We start from the raw sequence: 12094 nt of genomic DNA, 5'->3' as shown, positions 1-12094 counted from the left end.
TACAACTTCTCTCACCACTACTACTACACTGTAGTGCTATAACAATAGTCTGAAGGAACTACAGAACTTCTGGAGTGCTTGTTTATTCACACACACACACACACACACACACAGATGTGAGTCGGGTTTAGCACTCGTATTTATCTATAAAATAATAGCATGACAGTAGTAATAAAGTGGATACCCTCAAAATTCCTTAAAAATTGGAAGGATGATTTATACACATTCACTTCCAATAACTGCCATAACATTACTCTCTGTAGCATACAGATGAAAAAACAAAACTCAAAAAATAATTTCTAGAGGTCATGTCAGTGCATGTCTTAGGAACCCCTACACATACCAAACTATTAAGGGGTGCATGCTTTGTAAGGAATTCAGCCATGCACATGCACAAAGGGAAAGGAAGCAGACACTTAGTATGAAAGATCTTTAAAATTTGTGTGCACAGAGAGGAAAGAGAAGAAAGGATATTCCTAATAATAATTTTCCCAATAACCCCCAACCCCCCATTACCCACCCATCCCCTTGAGAGTAAATGCCCAGTCAATTAGGGTGAGCCTGAAACAGGGGCTGCTGAAGCATGAAAACTTGCCATAAGTCTAAGGTATAAGAAAGGAGATAGGCCAATCTGGGACAGAAGGAGAGATGCAAAAATCCAAATCCAAGTACAAATCAAGATAACAGCTGCCATTGTCTCTGTCAAGGACAGTCTCCCCAGTGTCTCTCTTCTACATGTCTCTTCCCAGTCTCTTTCCCAGCAGTATCAGTTCTAATCAGACTGCAGAAGCAAGAGAGAACAGTTCTGCAGGTCCACCTGGCCACTCAGTTCTGCCCTTAGTTCTCAGTAGCACCCTTGCTCAGGAAGTCTAGTTCATGGCACATTGGGACCTGTAGTCAGTGCAGCTGCATGCAAGTGGGGGTGGGGGAGATGGTGCTCATTCACTGCAATGTGATGCTCCTCCCCCTCTTGTGGCCATACATTCTGTAACAAACAGCAGGTTGCTCAGCATGTGAGTTTCATTTAATCACCACAGTGAACATGTGAAAAGGGCATTTATGTCCATTTCACAGGTGAGATTATTGAGTCTCAAAGAGGGTGAAAAGCAGGCCTGAACTCACACATTTATAAAAGTAGAGCAGCACCCAAGATCATTTTATTCCACAAACTTGCGTTGTTGATTTCTTTCTTCCCTGTCTGGTGATCCATCCATGGTTTTGCATCAGGCACAATAACTGAGCTGCAGACAGAGCCCTGTTACTCTGCCTCCCATGGCACTGTAGTGCTTTGCTCTCTTCCATGCAGTATGCCATGTCTTTAAAAAAAAATCAGTAGGAGTCACATGACATGCTTTGCATTTCTCTATTAACCAGAACCTTTTATTTCCTGGCCATTCCTGATAACAGAGTTTACTTTTAATTTTGTACAAACCAATAAAGTCAAAAGAAAATTGAAGATGAATTATTATTCATATGTTGAAGGTCTGTCTCCTAGTATGTTTTAGGGGCAGACATGCAGAATAAGTTGGACAGGAAAAGACTTGGGTACAGGTCTTCATAGTAAAACCCATCAATAATTTTTGGAGACTAGAGTGGTGTGAAGGTAGGGGCTTTAATACCTTTTCCTGACAGCAGATTCCAAGTGTCTCTTGATGGCTCTCCTGTTTTACTTGTTCCCATACTCATTACCATTTTCCCTTTCTCTATCACCATTGTCTTTCCTTAAACCATGAAACAAGCCTCTGAACTAACTTTCTTGTACCAAGTTTTGCTACCTCTGATTATTTGCACTGACTCTAAAGAGTTCTTTTCAACACACACACATGATTATGTTTCTCGCCTCCTTAAATACTTCCAAAGGTCTCCAAGTACAAAATCCTTATCCTGACTGTCTTATAGAGTCTGACATTCTTTGGCCCCTCTTCCTTCTCAGATTCCCTACTCACCTTCCTTTACATTCTTTCTTTCACCCCCTGGATTTTCCATATATAAAATCCCTTTCTGCCCCAGTGACTGTGCATGGATCTCCCTTTCCTGGGAGTTTTCAGATTCATTTCTTCATATCAATTCCTTCCATTTCTAACTCCTATACAATCATCCACATTCTCAACCATATTTAAGAACCCCTGGACTTTAAATTACATCTCTTCCTCAGGAAAAAACATTCCTAATCTCCATGCTAATCTAGGCTACCCTCTGCCATGTTCTCATACAGTTTCTTTTTTTTTTGGTAGTGTTCATCATATTTCTTATCTTACTGTGTTTTGTTTGTTTAATTTCCATGTTCTACACTAAAATGTAAAGTAAAGGGGTACAGGGGTCACATTTGTATTCCTCAGTTAAGTCCCTTTCGGCTCTGGCATGGGACTTAGTGACCCTCGCTGTTGGATGAGGTTATATTCATTTGTTGGTGGAATGAACATATATTCAGGGTTACACAGCTTCACCTTGATTAATTCCATTGCAGATCACAAGGATCATTTGACCTGCTTCCATCGTTCATCATTCCTCAATGTAACATCTTCTCTTCTAATATACATACACGTACACATTCAGTTCCAAGACCCTATTGATTTGTGCTTAGCTTTAACTATCCTAATGGTTGTGGTACAAAAATAAAATTACTTTTATTATTTTTATCCACTTACTTTCCTTCTCTCTTCTCAACACACAATTTTCTCCTTTGCTCAGTGATTATGAGCATAATGTAACTGGCCTGTAGTAAGAAAAAATGTATTATTAAAAAGAGTGGTCCTTTTCATATCTGGACTGACTCTCAGGTTAATTTACCCCTAGGTAGCAAATAAAGAAAATAGGTTGTGCCGGAGGAAAAGTGCTTCATTTTGAGGTGGCGCAGACATTTACAGAAACCTTTGAAAGATAAGATAGTCCCTGATTGAATAGTTGTTTCTCCTTTTCTATTTTTTCCTTTGCAAAGAAAAATGTTTTCAAACATTTTTACTTTCCTAACAGCCAAAAGGTTGTTAAGCGGCTCACACATTTTTCCCTCTGGGGTGTTCATATCCACCAAAGTTAATGGATGGAAAATTAATGTCTCCCTCCAAATGTTTCCACAATCACAAAGCAAATACTTGATACTGCCAAGATGACAGTGTAAATCTGCCCTCAGGAAAAGACTTCCTGTCACCATTACCCACTTCATTTAGCCTAAATCTAAGACTGGCTTGATTGTCATGATAATTAAGGAAGTGCAGATTTTGGCATCTTAAAAGTTATGCTGACCAGACCCTTCGATCATTTGTTTTTATGCCAGGTAGACTTAGTTTCTACACACAGCACAATTTGGTTTTTAAGTGGTGCTTTCCAAATATTGTGACTCAAGTCAACACAAGTTGAAATATTTTCTAGGCAAGTAAGATGGTTTAATTATGAATCACTTTCCAAGAAATAGATTGAAACTAAAGCCCATATGTCCACAGAATGGATGGACTGTAACCAATTTATGCATTAGGGTCCTATTTATGCTTCTGTTTTCAAGGATTATCATTTAATTGGTGTTGATTGCAAGGGAGAGAACATCAACATGTCTCTCGAGTAAAATGCAAGATATGAAGATGAGTCTAAAATTTGCAAATAGATCCTCATTTAATAATACTACATAAAAGCCATACTCACGCAAAATTTAGTAAGGATAATTTAAGTGTAATAAGAATTTCTTCTAGGGGACTATTTGGACCCTGGTCTTGCTGAATTCTAGCTAAATACCTGGAAGGAACAATGATCAAGGACTTAATCGGTAAGAACAGACATTTGATGTAAATTACTAAGGACCAGACACTGTTCCAAATGATTTAAGTGAATTAATTAATCCTCATGAGTCACAGAATTAGGTTTCTGTTTTTATTTCTGTGTTACTGTTAATGATTCTGAAGCACAGAGAGGTTAACTGACTTTCCTAATGCCACACAGCTAACTGGTGACAATTTTAGGATTCAAGTCTTACCGGGGTATCTTTTGAAAGATCTTTTATTTATTTATTTATTTATTTATTTATTTATTTATTTATTTATTTATAGAGGCATGTTTTCTTTCTTTCTTTATTTGTTTGTTTGTTTATACAAGCACTGGGTACAGTCAGAAGCGCGGGAGGGTGAGAGAATTCACCAGAGCCAGAGCGGGGAGCAGAGCAGGCAGAAGGACTGAAGTACACTGCTGAGGGGAGCAGCGGGCGGCAGGAGAGGTCAGCGCGCCATGCAGGACCCCCCTCCGGTGGCCGGGAAGCAGCCGGGGATTGAACCGGTGCCGCAGAGGCCGCGGGCAGCTTCGCAACCCAGCGCTCAACCACTGCGCCACCGGGGAGGCCCTTGAACAGATCTTTTAACCAGAAAAAGAAAACTCTTAATAGCTCCTGTAGGAAGATATATCTTAAATTTTGCCTTCCTTTCATAGGGATAGGAATAAGCCTTCTAGGTGTCTAAAGCCATCATGCACTGTTTCTTTGCCATAAGTAGGCACATCAAGCAGTTCCCTGTCTCTTCAAATCAAGTCAGCATTGTCTGTGCCCATCCCTGCATCAAATGCATCTCTTAACAGATTAAAATAAGACATATCAAAAAAGAGGCCTTCCTGGTGGCCTAGGGGTTGTCTCAGTGCTATCACCTCTGTGGTGGCCTGAATTCAATCCCTGACCAGGGAGCTGACCCATATGGTGCAGCAGACTTCCCTGTCTCACCTGCTGCTCCCCTCTGCAGTGTATTTCAGTAGATCCACCTGTCCTGCTCCCCACTCTGTCTCTGGTGACTCCTCTCATTTCCCACACCTCTGCTCTATACCCCAGCTTTTGTATGCATAAATAAATAAATCTTTAAAAAAGGCATAACAAAGAAAAAGAAAAGGCCTGTACCGAACCTTTAGAATTCATGTAATATGTAACTGAAAATGTCTCAGGAAAAGTGTTTCAAAACTTCTTTTATTACTGGATTTCCCATGTTATCATTTACTGGGATTGTGTCATTATCCAAGGACCCTGCCATTCTGAGAATGAAAGGAAAGAACATCTAAGAAAGCCTTTATCCCCAGGATGAGATCATCTTCTCTGTCCTCCACTTACTTGGTGGTTACTTCTACCTGGAGCCTCAGTCTGTGGCTGTGAAGCTTTGGAAATCATGGGGTTACTTGAAAAATATGGACTAAACTGAATTCTAAGGGATTTTACTGGCTACAGAATTACAGCATATCTCCACCTCGGTAGAATTAGATTTAGTTTCAGCCCAAGTTTTTCTCAAGAGAGGTGGTTTTTTTTTTTTTTTTTAACCAAGATGTCAGAAATCAAAATTACTCAGACTCCTTGTCCAATTCAATCTTCCTCCTCACAAAATACTAACACTGCCCTCATGACAACAGGACAGGTGTAAAGAAGGGAAAATCATTAGGAGAATTGGGGTGAAGAGTGTAATAATTTAATAGCCCTCCTCTAGAGCTTTTTGATCCTATTGTGTCTAATGACCTTTCAAAACTACAAGCAATCGGCAAGATTTTCCATGCTAGCCGGGGCAAGTCATCAGTTACCTAGATCTTGTTGTCTGCAGGAGGAGGCAGCCATGCTTCCTCTTTACCACATTGTTATTGTTTACTGGAGTTGTGTCTGGCTCCAGTTTTGGGAAACATGTCTATTTAGCTGAAGAAGTCTAATTCAATCAGTTGCAAGGGAAAGGGATGGAGAGAAGTCTTTTTTTGTTTCATTTTGTATATGGATAACAAATCACAACCATGGCCTCCCCGGTGGCACAGCGGTTGAGCGCTGGGTTGCGAAGCTGCCCGCAGCCTCTACAGTGCCAGTTCGATCCCCGGCTGCTCCCCGGCCACCTGAGGAGGGTCCCACATGGCGCGCAGACCCCTCCTGCCTTCCGCTGCTCCCCTCAGCAGTGTGCTTCGGTCCTTCTGCCTGCTCTGCTCCCCGCTCTGGCTCTGGTGAATTCTCTCACCCTCCCGCGCTTCTGACTGTACCCAGTGCTTGTATAAATAAATGAATAAATCTTTAAAACAAAAACAAAAAGCACTGAGCATTTAAAAAAAAAATCACAACCAGCGTTATCCTGACTTAAGAAAGGGAGCAGTTAATAATACATGCCTCATGTTATTGGACTTCCTTATAACTAATATAGGGAATATATATTTTATGTACTATTTTATAGGGTCAGTGAGGGTATATTTCAAATGTTTCATGTTTCACCATCTTTTTCACCTTTCTTGATTACAAGGATTTCATACCAATGAAATGGAATGAGTAATGTGAAAATAATAGAATAATCATGCTATACCAAATATTTATTGAACACATAATAGAAAAGGCATTGTGTTAGGGGCTATGAGTAATTTGAAGATAATTATCATGTGTTTCTTATATTTAAAGAATATACAGTGCAGTAGGGAAGATGACATAACTACAATAAATATGAAGTCAACAAAGTAAAACATATTCAATAACATTTGAAAGAGAAAATTTAAATCACTATTGAAATACTGATTTAAAAGTGATGCCTTTTCCCTAAGAAATTTGTGTGCAATAATGAATGAGGTAGTTTTTGAGCAGGGACTTAAAACATGGAGATGTGAGGCTATTGTTATTTTCGACAATACTGAAGCATGAATGAAGGGTGATGATAGGAAAGCAACATTTAAGGTAGTGTTCATTTTGGTTTCAATGTGAGAGGTCAGTTATAGTGGAAATGTAGATTGGGGTAGGTTAACTGATTGCTTTCAATTAAGGAATTTGAGTGTTTTTCTGGAGTCAGTGGGCTGTAATAGAACTACTATAAAGAACAGTATAAAAAGATCAATGGCAGAGATACTTAATGGATTAGAGTGGAAAAATTGGAAAGAGACCCTTGGTAGAATGGGGAAGGGAAGGAAACTGTATTTGTAGAAATGCTACATCTGTGAAATAGAGATATTGCCAGTTACAACCCCAGTGAGCAATAAAATGAGGTGAAAGGGAAGCACGTTTGCTTTCTTCTATGGGGGGGCGAGTGGAAGTAACTAACAGATTGTTTTGTTTAGCGTGTGTGGACTCATTGTTTAGTCACATTGGGAGGACTTGACACTTGTTTGGAAGTGAGAGAAGGAAGTAAAGAATAAAGTTTAGGACATCCCTGGTGGTGCAAGGGGTCAAGCACCACACTGTGAAGCAATCTGCAGCTTCTGCGCATGAGTTTAATCCCTGGCCAACCAGGGAGCAACCCACATGGCACAGCAGACCTCTCCTGACTTGCCCGCTGCTCCCCTCAGCAGTGTACTTCAGTCAATCTGCCTGTTCTGTTCCCCGCTCTGTCTCTGGTAAATCCTCTCATTTCCTGCATCTCTGGCCTGTACCCTAACTCTTGTATGCATAAATAAATAAATCTTTAAAAAAAGAATAAAGTTTAGGCAATAAAACAAATCTATTAAAAGAGAAAAGCTCAGATTAAAATGTAATTGGGAGACAAAAATTTTCATGTTTTTGAAGAGAATGTGAACAGTTTGATTTTAGACATATTTGTGACAACAGCCACCCCCTGTTGAATCCAGCAGGTTGTTGAATCCAGGCTCTTAGGAGGATGGTCATTGGTAGGAAAGAGATTTCAGAACCACCAGTATAAAGTGATGATGGAATCCACAAAATGGAAAGAAATTTCCAGAGTAAGGAACATTTGGAGTGAGAAAAATAATGAAAATGATATTACTTGGGGAAGAAAAATGCATTTAGAAGGTAAAAATAAGCAAAAAGGAATTGAAGGGGTTGAGGAAGGGGTAAAAAAAAAAAGGCTGAAGATTAACAATGGTATATTATGACAGTGGGAGCAAATGCTACAGAGAAAAATTTCTGCTATGAGGGAAGTAATCATCGTGTCAAATTTCAGAGAGAGCACAAAAATTGAATACTGGGAGCAGGATTTTGGAAGTTCCCATTGAATAACTCATGAAGGAGATTTGTCAGTCTATAGGAGTGTCACATAGCAATCCAGAGTTCTAGACAATAAACATAATGAAATACTTTTAATACTTCTTACTAAAAAATCACTAATTGCTGAGTGTGGATATGAGGATTATGCCATGCAATGGACTTCAAATACTAGCCAAATTTGTAGTGGAAAAGGAAAGCATTGCATTCAATATTAGGCATTCCTGATGGAAGGCCAGCTGTTGTCCATGGTGCTAAAAGAGTCATCTGGCATTATAATATTGCAGCAATACGGCCACTGTAGTTGGAGTGAATTAGGTGTTTCATTACAAGCCTCTATTTGGGGGATTTATTTTTTACTGAGATGAGATTTTTCATATATTTTTCCCATCTGGAAGGTTTTTTCAAACTCCCCAATGGTTAACATCTACAAAGCAATTGCTTTTTTTTTTTTTTTTTTTTTTTTTAAAGAAATCCCTTGAAACATGAGTATAAGAAATCGAGGTGAGGGAAAAACAGAAAATGGACGACATGTTGAAAAGGTTACACAATTCTTTCTTCTTTCAAAATATCTGAAGCCATAAACTCTATACTCAATTTTACCCCTCCCAGTAGTGCTCTCAGAAAAAAAAAAAAAAATCAAGAGACTTAAGCCATAAGGAATTCAGGTTTCCAATTGAAGATCACAATTAAAAAAAGTAAAATGGAAGAAATGTGATTGCTATGAATAATCATAAACTATCAAAATGGTTGATAATGGAGTCATGATCATACTTTAGGCATGTTCCTCCATAAAAGAGATTTTTGGGGGCCTCCCTGGTGGCTCAAGGAGTTATGTCTCAGTATTATGGCACTATCAGCAGCTATGGCAGCATGAGTTCGATCCCTGACCAGGGAGCTAACCCATAAGACACAGAAGACCTTTCTTGTCTTGCCTGCTGCTCCCCTCAGCAGTGTATTTTAGTCAGTCTGCCTGTTCTGCTCCCCGCTCTGTCTCTGGTGAATCCTCTCACCCGCCACAACTCTGGCCTACAGTCCAGCTCTGTATGCATAAATAAAACAAATCTTATATATACATATATATACACACACATATATATACACATATATATTTACACACACATATATGTACATACATACATATATATATATATTTGAATCACCACCAAAGCAGTCAACAGTGTAATATTGTTCCCATGGCATTCCTGATGATGTCATCATAGCTGCTGCTCTAGGTCACATAGGTAGGGCGCAACTGGGGAGAGGTGGCAACGGACTTAAGAGCATGGAATAAACAAATGGCCAAAATATTTTCTCTGTTAAAAAATTCAGCAATTTGACTGATTGGAAGACTATGTTAGTGGGGAAATAAGAGATCCAACTCTCATAAAATTACTAACAACAAAATATGATCAAATGTCCTCACTATGGAGTAAGAAGTGTAAATAGAGCTCACTGTGATGTAATTTTGATTTATCGAGGAATGGAGGAGACTTCCAGGGAATGTAATAGCCAACTGCAAGGTTGGCACAAAGTTGGGCACAGATTAGTGTGAAGAACTGTACAGTGTACAATATGAAGAACAGTAGTAAGAAAGAACAGACATGACTGTTTAAAAAGATAAATATTTAGAAGTGAATAAATGTTTACATAAATAATTACAATGGTAAAAGATTTCATGATAGGGTGCTGTAGGGAGATAATTCACTAATTCTACAGATGTCTTGGAGACTTTGGGAAATGGCAGTTATGCTATACCTTGAAGGGCACTGAAGGTGGCAAAAGAAAGAATATCTCAAGCAGGAAAAAACAGCATATGTGGAAACATGGAGGCCATTGAGGCATATATATTCATGAAAGAGGAAAATGAAAGGCTGCTGTGATTGAAGGGAGAGGTAAAGAAGTGGAAATGAGGTAAGCAGGGTAATTTTATAACATGCAGACCCTTCTCTAGACCACATTCCAGATATTGGCCTTTATGCATTAGGGGATACTATTGATAAATGTATCAGTCAGGACTTGAGCAGAGGAACAGGATATTTATTTTAGGGACCTGACCTTACACAATTGTGGGAGCTGGTCAGATGATCTTTGTGGAACTCTTTGTTTCTTGTCTACTGATGGATCCTGGAGTTAGTGGGACAACTAGGAAAGGAAGATGAACAACAAAAAAAGCAGGAACAAACTTAAAGTTGTGAGGATGAGTGAGAATCCTTGAGGAGAGGCTGAAAATGTGTCAGTGGCTCACTGCCTTAAATCTTCAGCTTTGACAAGGGGGACATCCACAAGAGAGGCTGACATTCTTGTCCTCAGCCCAACATATCTAACCTAGGATTGGAAGAAGGTAAAGAAGAAGATTCATGAAACTGGAGGAGCTTGTGTGCCTGGTTGCAACCCCACACCAACCAGGTGGGCCAACACACAGATGCAGCATGAAAGAACTGTGCCTTAGTTGGGATTCTCCAAAGAAATAGACCCAACAGGAGCTACATAAAGAACAAGAAATTGGCTTGTGGGACTACGGACACTGACAAGTCCCAATATCTGCAACTGGTAAGCTTGAAACACAGCAGATACAATTAGTTCCAGTCTGAGTGTTGGCAGACATGAGACCCAGGAAGAGTGAATGTTTCACTTAGAACCTGAAATCAGGAAAGCACCAAAGCCCCAACTTTGAGGCACTCAGACAAGAGGAGTTTACTCTTAATCATGAGAAGATTAACTTTGCGTTATATTCAGATCTTCAAGTCATTATAGAGACTATCTATATTATTCAATCTACTGATTCAAATGGCAGTGTCTTCCAGAAACACCCTCACATTTATACCCAGAAGATTTGATCAGGTGAGCACCCTGTAGACCCGTCAAGTTGAAACATGAAGTTAACAATTAAAAGCTGCAAGAGAAACTTGGGTCCTATAATAATCTTCTAAATCTAAAGAAAAATTGAATACTTCTTTGAATTCATCTTCCAAATCATGCAAAATGTATCTTCTGGTTCGTGTTCATTCTGAAGTATTCTAGGAAAGAAATTCTGGGAAATGTTGTGCCAGTTAATTTTGCATAATAGAAATCCACCACAACAGGTTTCCAGAGAGGTGTCATCGGTTTTGAATGTAGGAAATACCACACTACTGGCAGTCTGAGAAACAAATAAGAGTGGGTCAAAAGTGGATATGGAGGAAGGAATGGGGACAGCACTATGTAGTGATACTTGTATCTAATGCGATGTGGCAGAGGCAGAATCATTAAGTGGAGTGCTTCAGTCAGAGATATCAGAGATCAGGAGTGCACCATCTCTGAAAAGTAGTCAAGCAGAGAAAATAGAATCGCCTTTCACAAATATTTCAAGGTCATATTTTTAAGTACATGGATATTGGAGTCGAATGATTGCTAGACTGTTTTCTTCCTCAAAGAGTTGGTGGTTCCTATTCTTTTTTTTTTTTTAATTAATAAATTTTATTTTTATATTCCCCATACAATTGCAATCCCCCCATTCTGACCCCAATCCTATTCTTAAGGAAGTTTCACATCAGATAACAAGGTAAGACTACACTGAACAATAACACAATTTAAAAGAATAATTTAAATAATTCCACTGTGGGTCAAAAAGAAAAAAAAGAGGCTCAATGGAAAGTGATAAAGTTGAGATACATGTGTGCAAAGGAGTTGTTTTAGGGCTGCATTAGGGAGATTGAACCCTGGTTAAGCATTAGAACAGGGCCTTGGTAGGTAGAAATTCTGAAATGCAAATTCTGACCATATCACCCTCCAGCTTAATTGTTTCAAGTGCTGTAAAGATAAAGTCAATAATCATTAACATGGTCTATGAGTCCTTGATAGATGTGGTCTCTTTCTCAATACCAACCTCAGCTGGTGCCACTCTATACACAGAAGCTGCTGTTATTGCTATGCTGACTGTCTCTTATTCCTTGAAGTCATTAAACTCCACATTTGAGACTTCCTAGAGCCTTTGTGTATGCTACTATGGCAATCTTACACTGCTCTTGACACCCCTCCTGACCTTCAAGAAGCTACTCATGCATCAATCTCAAGTTCAATATCATTTCCCAGGAAGGTTGTCCCTGCATATTCTCTCCTCAGCTCTAAACTGGGTTAATCCCCCAGTTATGCACACTTACCACCCCTGCACCTCTCTTCAACATACTGATCATAATTGTAATTACATAGATA

Source organism: Talpa occidentalis, unplaced genomic scaffold, assembly GCF_014898055.3.
Source record: "Talpa occidentalis isolate TD23 unplaced genomic scaffold, MPIMG_talOcc4v2.1 talOcc4.7, whole genome shotgun sequence".
Taxonomy (NCBI): domain Eukaryota; kingdom Metazoa; phylum Chordata; class Mammalia; order Eulipotyphla; family Talpidae; genus Talpa; species Talpa occidentalis.
Note: the sequence above shows the minus strand (reverse complement) of the source record.